This window comes from Paroedura picta, chromosome 2, assembly GCF_049243985.1.
Source record: "Paroedura picta isolate Pp20150507F chromosome 2, Ppicta_v3.0, whole genome shotgun sequence".
NCBI lineage: Eukaryota > Metazoa > Chordata > Lepidosauria > Squamata > Gekkonidae > Paroedura > Paroedura picta.
This window is the reverse complement of record NC_135370.1, coordinates 34,091,623-34,114,672: the sequence shown is the minus strand read 5'-3', so window position 1 is coordinate 34,114,672 and position 23,050 is coordinate 34,091,623. Positions and strand designations below refer to the sequence as shown.

At 45.4% G+C, this 23,050-nt stretch overlaps 1 protein-coding gene across 2 annotated transcripts in view; it reads right to left on the bottom strand.

Moving 5' to 3' along the window:
* Window positions 1-23,050, bottom strand: part of WIPF1 (WAS/WASL interacting protein family member 1) — a 104,992-nt gene that overhangs the window by 73,520 nt on the left and 8,422 nt on the right. Inside the window, exon 1 of one of the 2 annotated variants that reach the window (XM_077319663.1) lies at window positions 2,883-3,089. The exons of the other annotated variant lie outside the window; for it this stretch is intronic. The gene's annotated coding sequence lies outside the window, so the exon portion shown is untranslated. Of the gene's footprint in view, window positions 1-2,882; window positions 3,090-23,050 lie in introns of those variants that run through there. 2 annotated transcript variants of the gene reach the window in all.

Here is a 23,050-nt window from a genome sequence, read left to right as displayed (position 1 = left end):
CATTGGGGCCCAGATCTCTGCTGGCAACATTTCCCACCAGGCTGGGGCCAGGGATATTTCAGCCAGGTGGAGGCCAGGCAGACTTCTTTTGGGCCAGAGATTGACAGCATAATGGGACTAGTTCAAGTTGTAGGATTCTGTGTCTCTCTCAAGTCCTGAAAGGAGCCAGCAACTCCCGGCCTGACCCTTTGCAATACAAATACAAACAGGGTTGGGGAGTTTATTACATACTCCAGTTCGTCTACAATGATCCAATATTTGTACCAATGCTGAAGTATTAAATTACATCTTTGTATTAAAGGCTAATAAGATAAAGTGGAGAGAGTAGGCTGTGGGAGGCCCAGATTCATTGTGAAACGTCATAGTGTGACCAGGACCAGGCCCTAACTGATGGGGACATTGTGTGGAAGGGGCAAGAACCATGTCTGTCACTGTGGGTGCCTTAGAGCAGTGGTCCCCAACCTTTTGATCACTGGGGACCGGTCAACGCTTGACAATTTTACTGAGGCCTGGGGGGGGGGGGAGGTAGTCTTTTGCTGAGGGACACCACCGCTGTCGCCTGAGCCCCTGCTGCATTTGCTTTCCCGCTGGCGCCCCTGACCTCCCGCCACCCACTGGGGGGCGCTGCCAGCAGCAGCTGCACAGTGCCACACCAAGGGGGAGCCCCAGCCATAGTGGCTGCTGAAGAGCACCAAAGGTGAGCCAGCAGCAAAGTGGCAAGGCAGCCCCCGAGGAGCAGCCGGGGAGGACAAGGCGCCGCGGCCCAGTACCGACTGATCTACAGACCAGTACCGGTCCCCAGACCGGGGATTGGGGACTGCTGCCTTAGAGGATGAACATGTGTGTAAAGCACCGTCAAGTTACAACTGACTTACGCCAACCCCAATGTGTTTTTCAAGCCCAGAGAGTAATGGAGGGAGGTGGGGGTGGCCACTGCTTTCTTCTGCACAGCAACCCTTAACTGAACTTCCTTGGTGTTCCTCATCCAAATACTAACCAGGACTGAACCTGTTCAGCTTCCAAGAACTAGTGCGATTGGATGAGCCTGGGCCATCCAGGGCCTAGTCTGCACACAATAGATAATGCACTTTCAATGCACTTTAGAAGTAGATTTTCCTGTTCTGCACGGGAAAATCCAGCTGCCAAAGCACATTGAAAGTGCATTATCCTATGTGTGCAGACTAGGCCCAGGTCAGGGCAGTAATGTTAGAAAAAGCAGAACACCTCTTCAGTAGGCATCTCTAACTTCTAACATTTCATGACAGGCAAACCAAGAAAACTGTCAGGCAGTAGCAAGTATCAGGTACTTGAGTGAGGCAACATGTAAAAAGAAGAGTTGGTTTTTTGCACCCTGCTTTTCACTGCCCGAGAGAGTCTCAAAGCAGCTTATAATCACCCACCCTTCCTCTCCCCACAACAGACACCATGACAGGTAGGTGTGGCTGAGAGAGCTCTGACTGGATTGTTCTGTGAGAACAGTTCTAACAGGACTGTGACTGGCCCAAGGTCACCCAGCTGGCTGCCTGTGGAGGAGCGGGGAACCAAACACAGCTCTCCAGATTTAGAAGCCACTGCTCTTAATTAATCCACCCAAGCGGGCTCCCTGCTTGTGCATCCAGCCTTCATTTGTAACACTGGTACATTGGTAATTTTTTTTTTAACAAAATGCAATCCCAGGGGAAAAGGGGAAAAGCCAATTTAGAACTTCAGGAGAACATCTTCCACTAAACAAAGAAAACAAGGCTGTAAAATTCCAGCTCCACTCAGCCAGCTGATGAATTTGTTTCCAGGAGTTCGCATTTCACTTTTAGGGATTTACATCTCAACACACGCAGTACTTGTCCCAATCCTGAGGAGATACTGAAGCTCTGCCTAGAGCAGGGCTGGCCAAACTGCAGCTCTCCAGATTCCCATGAGCCTCTGCCTGTATGGCCATCTGGAGAGGCACAGCTTGGCCACCCCTGGCCTAGAGTCGGATCTTAGGACCCTGGTCTATTCACACCAACACAACTCAGCATGTAGAAAATAAATATATAAATAACCCCACACCACAACTGAGGTACCGTTTCTGACAGAAACTTTCTGGCACTTCCCGGTCGCCCGCTTCCCCTTTTTCCTTTTGAGGAGCATAAACCTTTTTGGGGGGGGGAGCGGAAGGGGAGGCGGAACCTTCGCAAGCAGTAGAAAAAAACCCCGCAAAAACACCTCACCCCACATATATATATTTTTAAATAATATTCCTAACAGCGCGCTAATCCTAGACGCGGCCTGAGCCCGCTGACGTCAACGTGTTTAGACCGGAGGAATGGAGCGCAGCGGAGGCGCTCAGCTGACGAGCAGCGTGCCCCTACGGCCGTCTACTCATTAGTAAGCCTCGGCGTCTTCCACCGCGCTTACTCCCGGGTAAGCGGCGCGTGCACGTTAACGAGGGCCCGGAGCCCCGAGGGCGAAGCCGACTTTGAAAGTTTCCGAGCGCTGACAAGCGCATTCGCCTTCCCGAGGCGCGCCGCTGCTTTCACCCTGCTGTGCCCAGCAAAGCCTGGCACGCCCCGGGGGCGCTTCCCCTTCAAGGGGCTGGGGAAGGGCGGCGGGGAGGGGGCTTTCCACACGCTCCCTTTTGCACCCAAGCGAGCCGGGTCCCGCGTCTCCCCCTCGTTTTCGCTTCGCGCGTAACGGGGACGGCCCCCGCGGGAGCATTCCGAGGGGGAGGCCGGGAAGGGCTCCACCATCCCAGCAAGTTGTAATTGAGGGGCGCCCGAAGCAAGGGCGCGAGGAGAAGCGCGCTCCAGCCAAGCGAAGTGGCCCAAACCAAGTTCCCCCCCGAGGCTGCTTTCCCGCTCGTGTTCTGGTGGGAAATCGGGGTGGGGGGGGAGCATACCGACCTAGCCTTCCACTTTTGCCGCGAGCCTTCCCGGGGCCATTCAGAGCTCGCCAAGCGGCCCGCGCCCCTCGCTCCGGGGCCCCCTCCCCGCCGCCGCCGCCTGCGCCAGATGTGGAGGGCTCCGGCCAGCGCGGCTCAGCTGCCGACGTTGTCAGCGGCGCTTAACCCTTTCGGCCCAGGGGGGCGGGAGGCGGCCCGCCCCACCCAGCGGCGGCCCCTCCTCTTCCCTGAGTTGGGGTCAACCCAGGGAAAGAGGGCGGAGGAAAGGAAGAGACCCGGTTCCTCGAGCGCCCCCCCTCCAAACACACACACACCCCAGCGCAGGGAGGGGGGAGGAGGAGGAAACGGGACTTGCTGGGACACTGTCCCGGGGGGGGGGGGGGAGAGGCTAATGACAGAGTCCGCCTGCCGCCGGCCCTCCTGCAAGAGCAGCGGAAGGGGAAGGAGAAAGCAGCAGGACTCCGCTCTGGGCTGGCAGCGCGCTGTCCGGCTCTAACCTCTCCCCGCCCACCCGTCCGTTCCCCTTTGGCTGCGGCCGATGCCCCCGGCGACCATGCGCCCGGCGTGCCAGCCTGCCCCAGAGCAACACCCGTCCCCCCGAAGCTCTTGCGCTGGCTTGGTGCGGCGCTCGGCTACCGAGGCGCAAGAGGGGGTGGTGGTGAGAGGTCCCCATCGCGGGGGCTGGCTGGCTGGCTGGCTTCTTTGCTTGCACGCGCCCCAGTGGGATTGGCTGAGCATAGGGCTGCAAGGGTGCAGCGCGCTCCCCTGGGCGCTTTCGTGGGAGCCCCGTAGCGCAGAATATAATTGACAGGCGTCAGTCAGCGTTGCTACAATGTCAAGAGAACCTACCGGGACGAACCAGGCTGGCCCATTTTCAAAACGCTACACATAAGGGCAAGGTCTCCGTTAACTGCTGTCAGCAAAATTGAGTATATATTTGCTCATGATTCCCCTATGTAGACATGGGTATTGAATCCACAATGTTTCCCATGCAATTCAGTCTCCAGTGAATGCCAACAAATCCAAATTGCTGTTTCCCCCTCCCCCCCTATTTGTCTCTGGAATCTTTTTATACCGCTGGGAGGGCAGTATAGAAATCTAATAATTTCGTTTTTTAAAAAATCACTGTGCTGTATGTTAATTTACTCACACTTTGCCTATAGGTTTGAACTGATTCCTTCCATTCCACAACACAAAAGCTGATACTTTGAATAAAACTTTGTTGGTCTTAAAGGTGCCACTGGGCTCTGATTTTGTTCTGCTGCTTCAGACCAACACGGCTGCAGACTTGAATCTACCCTGGGTGGAAATATAGTTGGTCTTTAAGGTGCTACCGGACTCCAGTTTTGTTCCACTACAACAATCCAACAAGAATGCCGATGAGAAATAAATTCCAAAATAATACGTATGCAGGAATAGTTTACGGCTTTGGCAGGGCCCTGTAGAACTAAATCCAGCTTAAGCATTTGCGGGGCCCTAGCAGAGTACAATTGCAGTGGGAGCAGCCAGAATGGAGATAGAGGCCCCCCCCCCACAGTGGAAAGGAATGTCACTCTGAGGGTCCTTAAAGAGGGAAATGGGGGGAGGAGAGATGTTAAGGCCTTTGTCCATGGGGACGGAGAGACGCCGCATGGGGCCCCTGGAAGCACAGGACCCATAGCATGCGCTACATGTGCTATATGGATAAACAGACCCTATATGTATGTTGCCCTTTCAGTGTTGTTGTTAATGACTTAACAATGGAATTGCCAGCTGGTTCTGGTCAGGCCTTGACGCTTGTAACAGCTGCATCCCATGCAGAAATTCAACAGCTGCAGCTTTTTTGGCGTGGTAGGGAGTGCCCCCTGTGGAATTATTTTCGTCCCACTAACACATCTGTTAAACGGGACATGGTGAGGGAGAGGTGACGCAGTTTCAACAGCTGCTTTCTTGGACTGACAAAGGCCCTGCTCATTTAAAAGGAAAGTTCATCCAAGGGATTTCAAATTATGATATCCTTTATATCTGTTGGAAGCATGATAGTTTACGTTCCATATTCACCCAGGAAAATTACTGTGTGCTCAGAATTGAGCAATGAGGGAAACTACCATTTAATTTCAAATTCATAGTTGTTAATGTAACAGAATCCCGATGAAGGAAAGAAGAGTGGTTATTTCCAAAATTATACTTATATATGTACCAAAATGCTTACTGAGATTAAAGAAAATAAAAATTTTGAAGGCAGCTAATCTGTGTTTTAAACAGGTAGCCTGTCAAAGATAGTGTTCTATTGTAATTTGGGTTGAGTGTCACGTTTAGATTAAAAATGGGCATGTAAATTGAATAGAACAGGGGTCCCCAAGATGGTGCCCATTGACCCCATTCCTGACACCCACCAAGTGTTCTCAGAAAGTGGACAGGGCCAAGAACGGCCTTCTGCCCCACAAGGCTTACAGTTGGCCATTGAAGGTTTGATTGGCTGTACAGCTTTTTTAAAAAGTTTCTTTGACATCAGCAGCCACCTCAGCACAAGAATCTTCACTATTTGGCTGAGGGTCAACTGTGGTGGCCATTTTACGGCTGTGTTATTTTTATTTAATTTGTAGGTCAGCCTTCCCTGAACAGCAGGCTCTGGGCAGTTTACAGTTTAAAAACGTAAAAACCGTTAAAACAATTCAAAAACCAGTAGTTCAAGTAATAAGAGTAGTGCTCCCATAGATAAGTTAGTGTGGCTGCTCAGGGGTGGGGTTTTTTTTAGAACTAATATTTCCCTAATAGGAAGGGGAAAGGAGGGAGGGGGCAATTTATGCTCCGCTTGCTCGTTTTGGCCTCAACTATATGCCTCGTAGAAGAGCGCAATTTTGTTTTTTTAGAGTTCTTCATTGCAGCCTACAAACCATATGAACAATAATACACACAGGGCATTTCCGCACAACTGCCAGTGTAGCTAAATCAGAGCGCTATCGTAAAGCGCTGCAATTAATAGCAGCAGGTCTCGGTAACGTGCACAGCCATTTTTCTTAGAGAAAAGGCTCTCCCACTAGCGCTGTTTTCGTAACGCACAAGTTTCCGGTCTCACCAGAATAGCAACAAAGGAGGCAATACTTTTCCGCACTTCCTCCCGCCCCTGGCCGTCAATCAAACAGAACAGCCAATGAACTGTTGTGCTCGTGTTTCCCTTTAAAAACTGTTTTTTAAAAACCCCCAAAACACCTGTAGCAATGCATATTTGTTCATTCGATGTATCAGAAAGACCTTTTTCGCTAGCGTAGGAGCTGGCGCTTAACTGTTTTCATGCTCTTAAAGTTAACCCCCCTCCCCCAGTGTGCAATTTCTGGCCGAAATTACAGGCAGTGTAGAACAGGGGGCTGTATTGTGCTCGGAAACTTTACAGACAATTGCTTGTGGAGGGATTTCAGCCAAAGAAGCATCGCTTATTTGTTGCTTTTGCCGGTTTAAGGGGGGGGGGGAAATGGTGATCGCAATGCCGGAAGCTTGGGTGTGAGAGCTTAGGGAGGGACATTCTTGCTACCGCTATATTGAGAACACACATGTCTTTTTCGGATATGTTGCAGGTTGTTCTCAAGAGTCAAACAGATTTTTTAGGTTTAGGTTTTCAAAAAATCTTGCCAAGAAGCACTACAGTGAAGCGATTTTTGCAGGAGTATTGCAGGAGTGCTGCGTTTTGTGTACGATGTTGTGTGTAATGTTAAAAAAATAGCGTTACACAATGGTAAGACTTCAGCAACATTAACACTGTGTGGAATGGACTACACTATTCCCAATTACAATGTCCAACCAAAACCACATATTAAAACTTTGAAACCTTAACATCGACCCGTGGGACATTAATTCAGCACGTGTTTTCATATACCAGAAAATAAAAACTTGACTCCTACCAATAATGTTTTAAACTTCCTGTGGTCTGAGGACTGTTTTTTGTCATCCAGTATCGGTTCCAGAAAATCTATACGTGCTTGACTATAAGACCTACAATGTAACCGCACATGTCCTAATGGCTCAAACAGATTATCAGATCAGGCAAAATCTAAGATTGAAGGGAATATTTTGATATCTCCCAAACAACTGTGCTGAGGGAAGCTCTTTAAATCTTGCCAATGTAAGTGTGCCATGTCATGTTAGAATTCCAAAGGCGCCTACGGGCTCTGGATGTTTGAGGATCCTTGGAGTAGAGGACTGACATTTTTGCTATGAATTTCATCATAGAATCATAGAGTTGGAAGGGGCCATACAGGCCATGAGTAGTACTAAGGGTGTACCATTCATCATGACAGGTGCCCCAGCCAATGAGCGTGCAGTATTTTCTGACCAATGAGAGCGCAGAGGAGGCGGGACTAAGGCGGGTGTAAGGGCCTGCCCACGTGGTCAGGTTGGCCCCTCCCCCCTGAAAAAATGGGAGGGGTTGGAATTATGTCTTGTTGTAGCCTGAGTCTTGGTTTAATTAAAATAAGCAGATTAATTTTGGATCTTTGATACTGAAAAACCACCCCTGCGGGGCGGGTAGGTGTAAGGATATTACAAGCAGAGTCTCCTAGCACAAGCACCTGAGAGAAAAGCCGATCAGAATGCCCCTGTAGATGGTGCTGTATTTTTTATCCTTGTTAATTTCAAAGTATCATAGCTCGCTTAAAAAATAGGCAGAATGATTTTAGATCTTTGATGCTAAAAACCAACCCTGCAGGGCGGGCTCTTGTAAGGATTTACAAGAAGTGTCTCCCCCTGCAGAAGCACATAGGGCGAAAAAGCAATCACGATGTCCCATAGTTGGTACTTGGACATTGCTCAAAGTTTTTATCCTTGTTAATTTCAAAAGTATCATAGCCTGCATAAAATAAGCAGATTAATTTGGGATCTTTGATGCTAAAAAACAAAACAAAAACATCCCACAACAGTGCTGCCTGCTGTACAGTTTTACACATAGGGAGTGCTCTGGGTCTCTAAAGGGGTTCTCTGTGTGGCTGGAAGAAGTCTCAGAGAGTGTGCCACGGGGGCTGGTTGGTGGAGTGTTGTAGCTTGAGTCATGGTTTATTTAAAATAAGCAGATTAATTTTGGATCTTTGATGCTAAAAAACCAATCCTGCAGGGTGGGCTCTTGTAAGTATTTACAAGAAGAGTCTCCCTGCAGAAGCACATAGGGCGAAAAGCGATCATGATGTCCGAATTTGGTTCTTGGACATAGCCCAAAGTTTTTTATCTTTGTTAATTTTAAACGTATTATAGTTTAATTAAAATAATCAGGTTAATTTTGGATCTTTGATGCTAAAAGCCAGCCCTGCAGAGCAGGCTGTTGTACAGTTTTATACATAGGGAATGCTCTGGGACTCCAAAGGGGTTCTCTGTGTGACCGGAAGAAGTTTCAGAGAGTGTGGCAGGGGATGGTAGGTGGGGGTTTTTGGGGGGGGGCTCGGGGGGTGCATTTCTTCCCTTCTACACTCAGTATCCAACTATGGCTTGATTAAAATAACAAAATGAATAAATTTTGGATCTTTGGTGCTAAAAGCCAGCCCTGCAGAGTGGACTGTTGTATGGTTTTACACATAAGGAGTGCTCTGGAACTCCAAAGGGGTTCTCTGTGTGGCTGGAAAAGTCTCAGAGTGTGTGCCAGGGGTGCTAGGAAGGGTTTTTTTTTTTTTTTTGGAGCTCCAGGAGCGCGCATGCTACCAGCATTTAAACGTGCTAACGAGCGTGCCTTTCAAATGGGAGAGAGGGAAGGCATCCAGGGTGCTTTCTGCTACTGCAGAACCCACTGCCCCCATGGAAACCACACCAGTATATCTACTGCAGAGTCAGGATGAATATATATATTTCTGTTCAAACACATAGCTCTCAGCCTGTATGATCTGGCTTTCTAAGGAATTGCTCAGCCAGTTTGCCTACTGAATAGCTCACATATGTCAGAAAGGAAAAGGCTGGTTAGGCTCCGCCCCCCTCCCCTCGAAACGTCAGGGAGTGTTGATTGTGGCTTGCTGGAGCTTGGGTGTCCAGCGAGTGTGTTTCGATGTGATTAGTAGAAGGGTGGGGTACAACTAATGGTTTTTTTCTTCTATCGTGGGGGGATATCTGATCATTCGTGGAATATTATATAGGAATTTCTGAGTGCACTCTTAAAACAGACCAACATGAAGTTTTTTATTCTTGTTAATTTCAAAAGTGGCAGGCCTTCCCCCCCCCGCCCCCCCGATACACAGAGCCTGAAAGCAACTGACTGTATATAGTCAACGATGTGAGAGCCTCTGAGTTGACTGATTTATTTTTGGAGGGTGGGTGCCCAGGGAGATTCACAATATAAAGAAAATACATAAAATATATCACATAAAATACATACAAAAGCAAATTTTAAAACCACAATTTAGGACTACTTTAATCCGATGCAATCCTAAGTAAAGCCGACAGCTGCCTAGTAAGGACCAAAAGCGGGAGGTTCAAGTGTACAACCCAGAGGAGATTGTTCCACAAGTGTGGGGCTGCTGCCGAAAAGGTCCTTTTTTCATGTAACCACCAAATAAGCTTCTTTGGTTACTGGGACAACCAGACAGGCCTCTCCCAGTGATCTTAATTCCAGGACTGAGTTTTTCTATGCAGCGGTATATTTTGTGTACAAGGAAGCCTTCAGACGTGTGAGCTCTCACTTGCTGTCTGCCATGGTAAGCCACATGGAGGATCACCATCTCACTGAGAAGAATTAGATCTACATACTAGGGAAGGTCTTGTCATTGGAACACAAACTCAATAATTTGGCTCTCAAAAGCTGCTAAAGGGGATCTGATGTGGACTTGAGCCGTGCAAAACTTGTCCCAAAGTTGTTTCACTAATTAAAACAACAACAACAAAAATGCCCTTCTCCAAGCCTGGATGTGTGTGTGTGTGTGTGTGTGTGTGGGGGGGGGGGTTGAGCATAATACAGATACCTGTATTTTTCCTATACCAGGACTTAATGGACCTAGGGAGGGGTGGAAAAGTTCCAATGGGGTAAATAACAGATGGAAAGGAGAAAGTTCCTCATTACCACAACACCAGTCTAGTCACACACACTCTACTTCTATCTAGGGTCGAATTACATGCTCAGTTTTCTGGTCTGTGCCTGTTTTCCTAGATGCTATTCCTGGGACATCTCTTGTCACCCTACAAAAAGCAGCCCCCCCCTCCCCCATATGTATACTTTTGTTTTATAGTCTTGTGTTAATGCCACATCTCATACTGGTGAAATTCACAAAATAATAAATACCACAACATAGACAGAGTGTAAAAGAGCAACCCCCCTCACCCCCCACAAAATATTCTCAACACAGCGTGTTTAATCAAGAATATTATTTATTTATTTGGATTTTTATACAATGTTTAAACAAAGTTATACCTGATAACAGCAATGTTCCTACACGTTCTGAAAACCTGCTGTCAGCAATCTGAACATAAGTTTGATCAGATATACAATGTTAGGGCAACTCAGACCGTCAGTTCGGTATAGAGGTCTCCAACATAGCCTGACAATCATGTCTTTTAAATTTTCTAAGGGAATGCTCAGTGCAAGCAGGTGTGGACAGACAGTTCTCTGTACAACAGGGTGCCTTCTAAAAATGCTTTTTCAATTGCACTTCAGGTTGCTTTAGAACAAAGTAGGGTTGATGGGGGAACATTAAGGGCCATTTCGCACGGCTTCAAAATAGCACAATGGTTGCTAATTGGAAACGCTACTAATTTGCCATAACCCACGACGTCGTAGACAATCTGCAACAATCCTGAAACCGACCCGCAAAAAGCGCTTCGTTGTAGCGCTTTCGGGGGAATCCAGAAAAGTGGATTCACCCTCCGGATAGCGATACACTCCTGCAACCAATCTGCAACAGTAGCGCTAAAGACCTGTGCGTTACCATTGTTGCTGGTTCTTCAAAGTCCCTCCCCCTGGCTCTCTCCTCCAAACTTCCGGCGAAGCGATCGCCATTTTTTTTTCTCCGAGCGAGCGGGGATAAACGCACCAGCGAGCCTCTTTCTGTTTAGAGGCTTCCCTGGCTTCAGTCCTTCACCTTTAGTCACTAAGCACAAACCACATAAAAGCCCGTTTGCTGAAATAAAGTCCCTTTATTTTTTACACATAAATTCAGCCGAAAATCGGGCCCGTGAGAGGGGGGGGGATTTTTTTTTTATCACTCGAGGCAGCGTGCAAACGATCATACAATCAAACGACAGCTCATGTTAGGCAGCTGGATGGGTCTCTCCGTAGCAACGAATCTACCTAGATTCGTTGCTATGGGTCGGTTTTTTTTTAAAAAAACCTTTCTTAAAGGGAAAGGGGCTGTTTGGGAGCATGCTAACGGCTGCCCATTGGCTGCTTGACGGCCAGGGGCGGGACGAGCTTGGCAATAGCGCTTCCTTTCTAGCGATTTCTGCCGAGACCGGAAGCCTGTGGGAAACGCTAAAAAACGCAACTGATTCCACTACAAAGGCAGGTATACATAACGACGAATTCCACTATTTTAAATGGCGATTTTTCATTCCGCAAACAATTTTCAACAAAGATCCCCGTGCGAAAAGGCCCTAAGATTCCGTTATTTTAGCTGATGTGTAAGGGGGTGTGGTGGGAATAGGCAGAGGCCTCAGGGGCTGTTTTAGTACTGATAAGAGATCCCACCTAGAAAAGCTGGGTGTGTGTCTTAACGGTTCCTCCAGTGTGCCCTGGCCTCTGGGGAAAAAAAAAAACAGGCCATTCCCCCCCCCCCCAACACCCTTCAAACACAATAATGGGTTTGCAAAACTTCGAGCTCTCCCCCCCCCCCCCCTACACAGAACCCTGAAATTTAAGATTCGGTTATTTTAATAATTGGATATACATTCAGCTAAACTATTAATGTGTAATGTCCATTACAGCCCCTTGATATTTCACCACAACAGGAGGTTCCAGAGACCAGAGTGGTAGACATGGATCCTGCAAACTCTTCTCTGGTATGGAGCAGTTACATCCTTCAGTTTAGCATGCCTCAAAAGGGTGTGTTGCAAGGGGGCTACAATTGTTTGTGTGTGTGTGTGTGTGTGTGTGTGTGGTGGTGGTGGGGGGAATTAAATGAAAAATGCTTGCTTTTCATTTGCACTTTGGGTTGCTTTAGAACAAACCATGAGTTGAGGGGAATCCTGCTAATAAGATAATAGCCAGTCAAGGACTTTCATACATAGGGACTGAGTATCTACCGTAAAGCACTGTTGGCACAGCAGCACTGACATTGCAGGCTCACACTGTTTTTACCCCCCTTCTCCTGTTAAAGCTCAGACGATTTGTTTACTCAGACTGACTGCGTACACCTAATTCTGCAATGGTAGTTAGAGTGCATCTCAAAACATCTATTTCAGTAAAGGAAATCATAAATCTGTAGCTTATGTTTCCTATGCACATTACCTATTTGAGACATTGCTTACCATGAGAGTGATCCGTTGAGGGCTACAACTGACACAAGCATCAGCTTAAAAAAATCAAAAATCAAAAAAGGACCCCCCGTGATACCAATAGTCTATGGAAAATCACAGTATTGGTGTTTTTCTTTGGTATAACTGGAGAGCAGGTAGCATCTCGGGTGGTTTTTTGGAATTTGTCTCTTTCTTGTCCCCCAAAATGAAGTGCGGTGCGGGTTACTGAGTTTTAAATTGTAGACTTTAAGATTCAGTTATTTTAATAATTGGGTATGCATTCACCTAAACTTTGAATTCCATTAGTAGATATCCAGGCAGTCTCAAATGCAACCTTACCACGTGTCTAAAAGCAGTTTGCGGATCTGAAGGAGTAAGAGTTTAAAGAGAAACTGTCACGTGTGAAAAATTTTCCTCCTGGCCTTTCTTAGCATTTTTTTGGATATAAAATTATCGACTTGCTTGTCACTAATCAAGACTTCTGTGAGGACACCCGAGGTAAAGATTATTTTCAACAGGTGTCTTCAAACAGCAACTTCAGCCTTTAAATACACGTATTCTCCGAATTCTGGTATTTGCTTTCAGGTTACAAAAAAAAAATTTGAACTGTGTAGAACATTAGAAATTTAGAAGTAAGGGCTTTAGTTCTGGTCACCCAGTATTGTGAAGCATCTATGTTCATTATAGGACTTGATATTTCATCACATCAAGGGGTTTCATACCTTTTTGATGATCGACAGAATTGTGTCATACCAGTAATATTATGCAACCGGCATGTATAAATGCATATTAAAAGATCATTTGTATAAAATAAAGTCACTCGGACCCTGGCTGACCTGTGATTTCACTGAGACAGGAAGATGTGTAAGGATGTGTGGTGGGATGAGAGAAGAGTAATATTCATGTTTCTGGAAAGTATCGATAAGCATTCCCCCCTGGAAAAAACAGGATGCATGTATTCGCAGTTCCTCTAGCGTGTCTGCCCTCTGAAAACAGCCGCTCCCCACCCCACCCACTCCAAACACAAGAGGGGCTTTGCAAATCCTGCTCTCTGTACATTGTACTCTGAAATGAAGTGCAGTGGGGGTTTGTTGTTGTTGTTGTTAGTTGCGAAGTCGTGTCCATCCCAGTGCAACCCCATGGACAAGGATCCTCCAGGCCTTCCTGTCCTCTACAACTGCCCAGAGTCCATTTAAGCTCGCACCTACTGCTCCAGTGACTCCATCCAGCCACCTCATTCTCTGTCGTCCCCTTCTTCTTTTGCCCTCAATCGCTCCCAGCATTAGGCTCTTCTCCAGGGAGTCCTTCCTTCTCATGAGGTGGCCAAAGTATTTGAGTTTCATCTTCAGCAGTGGGGATTATTGAGTCTTAAATCGTAGACTTTCAGTTATTTTAATAATAATCGGGTATGCATTCACCTAAATTTTGAATTCCCTTATTAAATATCCAGGCAGTCTGAAATGCATCTGTACCGCATGTTTAAAAGCAGTTTGTAGATCTGAAGGAGTAACATCTTAAAGAGAAACTGTCATGGGTGAATATTTTCCCCCTGTACTTTCCTTTCTTAGCATTTTTTTTTCCGAGGGGGGGGGGGGCTATACAATTGTCAATTTGCTTCTTCAGTAAAGGAATTTAATCACTAATCAAGACTTCTGTGAGGAAAGCGGAGGCAGAGAGGGCCCCCTGACTGCAGCCCCCCTGCCCCCTGATCCTAATGATTATAGTTAGACATCAGAAAAAGTCATCCTCTTTTCGATTTTTTTTTTTTTTGGTCTCTTTTTCTCGGTTTCAGCATTATGTTGTATAAACGTTTCACGTGCATCCAAAACCATTCTCAAATATCATTATTTAAAATAATTTATAATTCTGCAAACTTCTTTCGTGCCATGGCCCTTCAATATGTGGGACAAATCTAATCTTTTTCTCCTCACTTTTGTATTCTGGATTATTTTATCTAATTAGCTGCCATTTGTGATAGTTTACTTGAGTCCCTTATTGTAAAGAAGAGTTTACTTAACTCTTCTAATGTAAATTAGACTCTTCTACCACATATGTATAGCGACGAAATAGTACAATAACATTATGCATAATAAATTATTTCATTAGTTTGGAATAATTAACATTGGCCAATACATTGGAGGAAGCCAACCTTTTATTATTATTCAGCCACCCTGATTTTAACGCTTTCTAAACATAGGAGTAATAATTTGCAGTTGGATCATTAAATCTACAGGTAACATTTTTTAAATATAATTCCTAAGAAATGTCTGGCTAAAATGCGTAGGGACTGTTGTAAGAATAGGCCAATAGCAAGGCTGTTTGCATTAAGTGATCTTGAGTGCGCATTAGTGAGACAACATGAGGCTCTTACATACCCTTGCTCTAACAGTTCCCAAAACAAGATTATTTATTTATTTATTTATTATTTTACCAAACACCTAATGCTTTCTAAGGAGGGCCCGTGGTCATTGTTTGTTTATCTCGAATTGTGTCAAGCTGAATAACGTTGATATCACAGTATGCTTGGGTGAACGTTGAACCTTATCTGCTTTCTTTTGCAAAACACAGAAACATTATCAGGAAAACATGTTCCTTCACGTTTTCTAGTGTCCCTGGTTTCTGAAATGACCAAACACCCCCCCACACACACACACAACTCTCCTTCCCCTTTTGCACAACTGATCGCAGCAAGGCTTCCTTCGCATCCAAATTCATTCTCAAATTCCTCGGGTTAAATAAATTTCAGAGAACTGGCTTAATTATTTACGATTCCCGGCAACCTTCATTTTGTAATATTTCATTTAATCTCCATCTAAATTGGACTAGGTTTCAAGAACCAAATTTACCAGGTTGTGGTCAGAAAAATGTATCCTATGAGCGAGAGAGAACAATTTCCCCATACTTAATTCTAACAGCATATATAATTCTGCAGACTTCTTTCGTGTCGTGCCCTTCAATACGTGGGGCAAATCTAATCTTCTGTACTTACTTGGCGCGTGCCCCCCTGCTGCTTGCCAAGCCCCCCACAAGAATTACCAAGTGTTTGTTCTACTGGATTCTGCAACTTGGCTTAGTAGGTCTTCCACAACCAATACGATTCAAGTTTGTATATAATGAAGAGGTTTGCTATACCACAGGAAATGCCCCGTGACCCCCTCAGCAGGTTCAAGACCGGGTCCTCCCTCGTGCTGGGATCATTCCGCGTATTTACACGTGCCAGTGAGTGAGAGGCCCTGAACTGGGGACTTTCTTTAAAACTGAACAAAGCTCGTTCTTGTGCATCTTCTGCTGCTCCTGTATGCCCCTGGCATGATGGAAGTGGCAATTAATGAGGAAATGAAGCACATGCCGATGGATTCGGATCTCATGGAAGAAGCAAGATGTGAAGAAATGAAGTTGGAGAGAGGGCCTGTTCGTGAAGAAGGGGGTGAGCCTGAAGAAGCAGCGTGCAATGTAGTTTCACAAGATGGCGGAAAAGCTGCAGCTGAAGAGGAAGAGCACTCAGAGTGTGCTCAGTTTTTAGGAGAAGGGGTTAGTAGTGAGGGGGTATGGGACAAGAGGAGAAAGAATAATAGATTCATAGAATCATAAGAGTTGGAAGGGGCCGTCTAGTCTAACCCCCCTCCCCGCAAAATGGAGGACACTCACAACCCTATCGCTCACCCACTGTCACCTGCCACCCCCTTCAGCCTTCACAGAATCAGCCTCTCCGTCAGATGGCTCTCCAGCCTCTGCTTAAAAATCTCCAAAGATGGAGAACCTCCCGAGGAAGCCTGTTCCACTGAGAAACCCCTCTAACTGTCAGGAATTCCTCAGCAGTGGGGCAGAAATAAAAAATAGGATTGTGTTTTTCTGTTGCAGCTCTCTGATGAAGAAGTGGATTGGACGTTGTTTGTACAGATAGTCGAGGCGGCACATTGCCCTGTGAAACGCGACTGCTGTGACTATTGTAACCAGATATCATACCATCAAAAGTACAGCTTCTTGAGGGGTGCCGGAGCTGTCAATTATGATAAGCACACTGCAAAGGATGACACCGCTCACAGAAAGTAAAAGAACCTCCAAATTTTAAATTTAAGGTTACAAATTTAAAATTTAATAATAAAACTTCTCTAAATAACCACTGATAGCTTCAGTTGTCTTCCCCTCAAGCTATATATGCGTGCACAATATTTGCCTACCTGCTTGAGTATGGGGGTCTTCCCATTCTATAGGGCAGTGGTCCCCAACCTTTTTATCACCAGGGACCACTCAACGCAGGGGACCACTCACCGGGGACCACTCAACGCCTTTTACTGAGGCCCGGTGGGGGGGGGTAGTTTACTCCTCTACTCTCAACCACTGCCCTAACGCTCCCTGATCGCTATGGTAATGTTTAAACATCCCTTCAAAATAAGATACAGACATGCCACAACAATGAAGTGTGTTGTAAAGCAGTGGTCCCTAACCTTTTTTCGGCTGGGGACTGGCAGGGCAACTGTCCCGCCCGCGCAGCGCGCGAGCGCGACCCCAGCTGGGCCAGGCATGCGCACATGCGCGCCATGGCCCTGATTCCCTCTCCCCCCCCCCTGCAGTAAGAAGCTTCCCAGGCCGCAAGAAAGCATTAGGTGTTTGGTAAAAGCTTGCGGTCTGGGAAGTTTTTTACTGTGGGGGGGGGGGGGGGCGGGGAGAGGGAACCGCGGCCCCGGCGCCCTGGCCTCCACTGTTGTAAAGAGCCGGGGGTGGGGGAGAAGGCGTCCTTCGGGGGCCCCCTTCAATTAGTCGAAGGACCACATGTGGTCCGCGGCCCACAGGTTGGGGATCGCTACTATAGGGGGGAATCAGACTTTTCCTCCGCCTGCATTCTCAGGAGCATCTATGAGTAGAGGGAGAATAAAAACTTTGTTGCTGTAGTTGTAAAAGAAAGGCGCCTAAGAAGTACATGTTCAATGCACCTCACCCCTCCACTTGGATTTGAAATTGTTTCATAGGATTGAGGGTAGTAGCTCAGCAGATGCCCAATCGGGCTTTATTCAGAGCGATGTGGATCGTAAAGCAATTTTGGCTTTACATTTTGGGAGATCTGTGTCTAGTTGTATCCATGAGTTAGAGATACTGTTGGAACCTGTAACACAGAGCCAGTTTGGTGTAGTGGTTAGGAGTGCGGACTTCTAATCTGGCATGCCGGGTTCGATTCTACGCTCCCCCACATGCATCCAGCTGGGTGACCTTGGGCTCGCCATGGCTCTGATAAAACTGTTCTGACCGAGCAGTGATATCAGGGCTCTCTCAGGGTGTCTGTTGTGGGGTGAGGAATGGGAAGGCGACTGTAAGCCGCTTTGAGCCTGCTTCGGGTAGGGAAAAGCGGCATATAAGAAGCAACTCTTCTTCTTTGAGGAACTGAAAAAATATGGAAGTGATGGCTGACAGGGATTACTATGTAAAAAACTATAGATTACAATTTGTCTGAACAATTTAATGAACATGAGTTCCAAATAACAAAAAGGTGATACTAAGGTATCCAGATAGGTAATTTTTATACCATGTGCTCAGATTGTTCTTTCTATAAATATAACATCCTAAGTAAATATAAATAAATAAATCAATAAATTTTATTTATATTTTAATTAGATGTGTAACAAACTGTACAGCAGTAAAGGGGATACATTTTTAATAAGTAGTATATACACTGTTTGAGCCAAATTTGAACACCCTTTAGCATTATAAGCTGTAAACATATTGGTTGTGGAAGACCTACTAAGCCAAGTTGCAGAATCCAGTAGAACAAACACTTGGTAATTCTTGTGGGGGGCTTGGCAAGCAGCAGGGGGGCACGCGCCAAGTAAGTACAGAAGATTAGATTTGCCCCACGTATTGAAGGGCACGACACGAAAGAAGTCTGCAGAATTATATATGCTGTTAGAATTAAGTATGGGGAAATTGTTCTCTCTCGCTCATAGGATACATTTTTCTGACCACAACCTGGTAAATTTGGTTCTTGAAACCTAGTCCAATTTAGATGGAGATTAAATGAAATATTACAAAATGAAGGTTGCCGGGAATCGTAAATAATTAAGCCAGTTCTCTGAAATTTATTTAACCCGAGGAATTTGAGAATGAATTTGGATGCGAAGGAAGCCTTGCTGCGATCAGTTGTGCAAAAGGGGAAGGAGAGTTGTGTGTGTGTGTGGGGGGGTGTTTGGTCATTTCAGAAACCAGGGACACTAGAAAACGTGAAGGAACATGTTTTCCTGATAATGTTTCTGTGTTTTGCAAAAGAAAGCAGATAAGGTTCAACGTTCACCCAAGCATACTGTGATATCAACGTTATTCAGCTTGACACAATTCGAGATAAACAAACAATGACCACGGGCCCTCCTTAGAAAGCATTAGGTGTTTGGTAAAATAATAAATAAATAAATAAATAATCTTGTTTTGGGAACTGTTAGAGCAAGGGTATGTAAGAGCCTCATGTTGTCTCACTAATGCGCACTCAAGATCACTTAATGCAAACAGCCTTGCTATTGGCCTATTCTTACAACAGTCCCTACGCATTTTAGCCAGACATTTCTTAGGAATTATATTTAAAAAATGTTACCTGTAGATTTAATGATCCAACTGCAAATTATTACTCCTATGTTTAGAAAGCGTTAAAATCAGGGTGGCTGAATAATAATAAAAGGTTGGCTTCCTCCAATGTATTGGCCAATGTTAATTATTCCAAACTAATGAAATAATTTATTATGCATAAGGTTATTGTGCTATTTCGTCGCTATACATATGTGGTAGAAGAGTCTAATTTACATTAGAAGAGTTAAGTAAACTCTTCTTTACAATAAGGGACTCAAGTAAACTATCACAAATGGCAGCTAATTAGATAAAATAATCCAGAATACAAAAGTGAGGAGAAAAAGATTAGATTTGTCCCACATATTGAAGGGCCATGGCACGAAAGAAGTTTGCAGAATTATAAATTATTTTAAATAATGATATTTGAGAATGGTTTTGGATGCACGTGAAGCGTTTATACAACATAATGCTGAAACCGAGAAAAAGAGACCAAAAAAAAAAATCGAAAAGAGGATGACTTTTTCTGATGTCTAACTATAATCATTAGGATCAGGGGGCAGGGGGGCTGCAGTCAGGGGGCCCTCTCTGCCTCCGCTTTCCTCACAGAAGTCTTGATTAGTGATTAAATTCCTTTACTGAAGAAGCAAATTGACAATTGTATAGCCCCCCCCTCGGAAAAAAAAATGCTAAGAAAGGAAAGTACAGGGGGGAAATATTCACCCATGACAGTTTCTCTTTAAGATGTTACTCCTTCAGATCTACAAACTGCTTTTAAACATGCGGTACAGATGCATTTCAGACTGCCTGGATATTTAATAAGGGAATTCAAAATTTAGGTGAATGCATACCCGATTATTATTAAAATAACTGAAAGTCTACGATTTAAGACTCAATAATCCCCACTGCTGAAGATGAAACTCAAATACTTTGGCCACCTCATGAGAAGGAAGGACTCCCTGGAGAAGAGCCTAATGCTGGGAGCGATGGAGGGCAAAAGAAGAAGGGGACGTCAGAGAATGAGGTGGCTGGATGGAGTCACTGAAGCAGTAGGTGCGAGCTTAAATGGACTCTGGGGAGTTGTAGAGGACAGGAAGGCCTGGAGGATCCTTGTCCATGGGGTTGCACTGGGATGGACACGACTTCGCAACTAACAACAACAACAACAAACCCCCACTGCACTTCATTTCAGAGTACAATGTACAGAGAGCAGGAATTGCAAAGCCCCTCTTGTGTTTGGAGTGGGTGGGGTGGGGAGCGGCTGTTTTCAGAGGGCAGACACGCTAGAGGAACTGCGAATACATGCATCCTGTTTTTTCCAGGGGGGAATGCTTATCGATACTTTCCAGAAACATGAATATTACTCTTCTCTCATCCCACCACACATCCTTACACATCTTCCTGTCTCAGTGAAATCACAGGTCAGCCAGGGTCCGAGTGACTTTATTTTATACAAATGATCTTTTAATATGCATTTATACATGCCGGTTGCATAATATTACTGGTATGACACAATTCTGTCGATCATCAAAAAGGTATGAAACCCCTTAATGTGATGAAATATCAAGTCCTATAATGAACATAGATGCTTCACAATGCTGGGTGACCAGAACTAAAGCCCTTACTTCTAAATTTCTAATGTTCTACACAGTTCAAATTTTTTTTTTGTAACCTGAAAGCAAATACCAGAATTCAGAGAATACGTGTATTTAAAGGCTGAAGTTGCTGTTTGAAGACACCTGTTGAAAAAAATCTTTACCTCGGGTGTCCTCACAGAAGTCTTGATTAGTGACAAGCAAGTCGATAATTTTATATCCAAAAAAATGCTAAGAAAGGCCAGGAGGAAAATTTTTCACACGTGACAGTTTCTCTTTAAACTCTTACTCCTTCAGATCCGCAAACTGCTTTTAGACACGTGGTAAGGTTGCATTTGAGACTGCCTGGATATCTACTAATGGAATTCAAAGTTTAGGTGAATGCATACCCAATTATTAAAATAATTGAATCTTAAAGTCTACAATATAAAACTCAGTAACCCGCACCTCACTTCATTTTGGGGGACAAGAAAGAGACAAATTCCAAAAAACCACCCGAGATGCTACCTGCTCTCCAGTTATACCAAAGAAAAACACTAATACTGTGATTTTCCATAGACTATTGGTATCACGGGGGGTCCTTTTTTGATTTTTGATTTTTTTAAGCTGATGCTTGTGTCAGTTGTAGCCCTCAACGGATCACTCTCATGGTAAGCAATGTCTCAAATAGGTAATGTGCATAGGAAACATAAGCTACAGATTTATGATTTCCTTTACTGAAATAGATGTTTTGAGATGCACTCTAACTACCATTGCAGAATTAGGTGTACGCAGTCAGTCTGAGTAAACAAATCGTCTGAGCTTTAACAGGAGAATGGGGGTAAAAACAGTGTGAGCCTGCAATGTCAGTGCTGCTGTGCCAACAGTGCTTTACGGTAGATACTCAGTCCCTATGTATGAAAGTCCTTGACTGGCTATTATCTTATTAGCAGGATTCCCCTCAACTCATGGTTTGTTCTAAAGCAACCCAAAGTGCAAATGAAAAGCAAGCATTTTTCATTTAATTCCCCCCCCCACCACACACACACACACACACAAACAATTGTAGCCCCCTTGCAACACACCCTTTTGAGGCATGCTAAACTGAAGGATGTAACTGCTCCATACCAGAGAAGAGTTTGCAGGATCCATGTCTACCACTCTGGTCTCTGGAACCTCCTGTTGTGGTGAAATATCAAGGGGCTGTAATGGACATTACACATTAATAGTTTAGCTGAATGTATATCCAATTATTAAAATAACCGAATCTTAAATTTCAGGGTTCTGTGTAGGGGGGGGGAGAGCTCGAAGTTTTGCAAACCCATTATTGTGTTTGAAGGGTGTTGGGGGGGGGGATGGCCTGTTTTTTTTTTCCCCCAGAGGCCAGGGCACAGTGGAGGAACCGTTAAGACACACACCCAGCTTTTCTAGGCGGGATCTCTTATCAGTACTAAAACAGCCCCTGAGGCCTCTGCCTATTCCCACCACACCCCCTTACACATCAGCTAAAATAACGGAATCTTGGGGCCATTTCGCACGGCTTCAAAATAGCACAATGGTTGCTAATTGGAAACGCTACTAATTTGCCATAACCCACGACGTCGTAGACAATCTGCAACAATCCTGAAACCGACCCGCCAAAAGCGCTTCGTTGTGGCGCTTTCAGGGGAATCCAGAAAAGTGGATTCACCCTCCGGATAGCGATACACTCCTGCAACCAATCTGCAACACTAGCGCTAAAGACCTGTGCGTTACCATTGTTGCTGGTTCTTCAAAGTCCCTCCCCCTGGCTCTCTCCTCCAAACTTCCGGCGAAGCGATCGCCATTTTTTTTTCTCCGAGCGAGCGGGGATAAACGCACCGGCGAGCCTCTTTCTGTTTAGAGGCTTCCCTGGCTTCAGTCCTTTACCTTTAGTCACTAAGCACAAACCACTTAAAAGCCCGTTTGCTGAAATAAAGTCCCTTTATTTTTTACACATAAATTCAGCCGAAAATCGCGCCCGTGAGAAGGGGGGGGGGATTTTTTTTTTATCACTCGAGGCAGCGTGCAAACAATCATACAATCAAACGACAGCTCACATTAGGCAGCTGGATGGGTCTCTCCGTAGCAACGAATCTACCTAGATTCGTTGCTATGGGTCTGTTTTTTTTTTTAAAAACCTTTCTTAAAGGGAAAGGGGCTGTTTGGGAGCATGCTAACGGCTGCCCATTGGCTGCTTGACGGCCAGGGGCGGGACGAGCTTGGCAATAGCGCTTCCTTTCTAGCGATTTCTGCCGAGACCGGAAGCCTGTGGGAAACGCTAAAAAACGCAACTGATTCCACTACAAAGCCAGGTGTGCAAAACGACGAATTCCACTATTTTAAATGGCGATTTTTCATTCAGTGACCAATTTGCAACAAAGATCCCCGTGCGAAATGGCACTTAATGTTCCCCCATCAACCCTACTTTGTTCTAAAGCAACCTGAAGTGCCATTGAAAAAGCATTTTTAGAAGGCACCCTGTTGTACAGAGAACTGTCTGTCCACACCTGCTTGCACTGAGCATTCCCTTAGAAAATTTAAAAGACATGATTGTCAGGCTATGTTGGAGACCTCTATACCGAACTGACGGTCTGAGTTGCCCTAACGTTGTATATCTGATCAAACTTATGTTCAG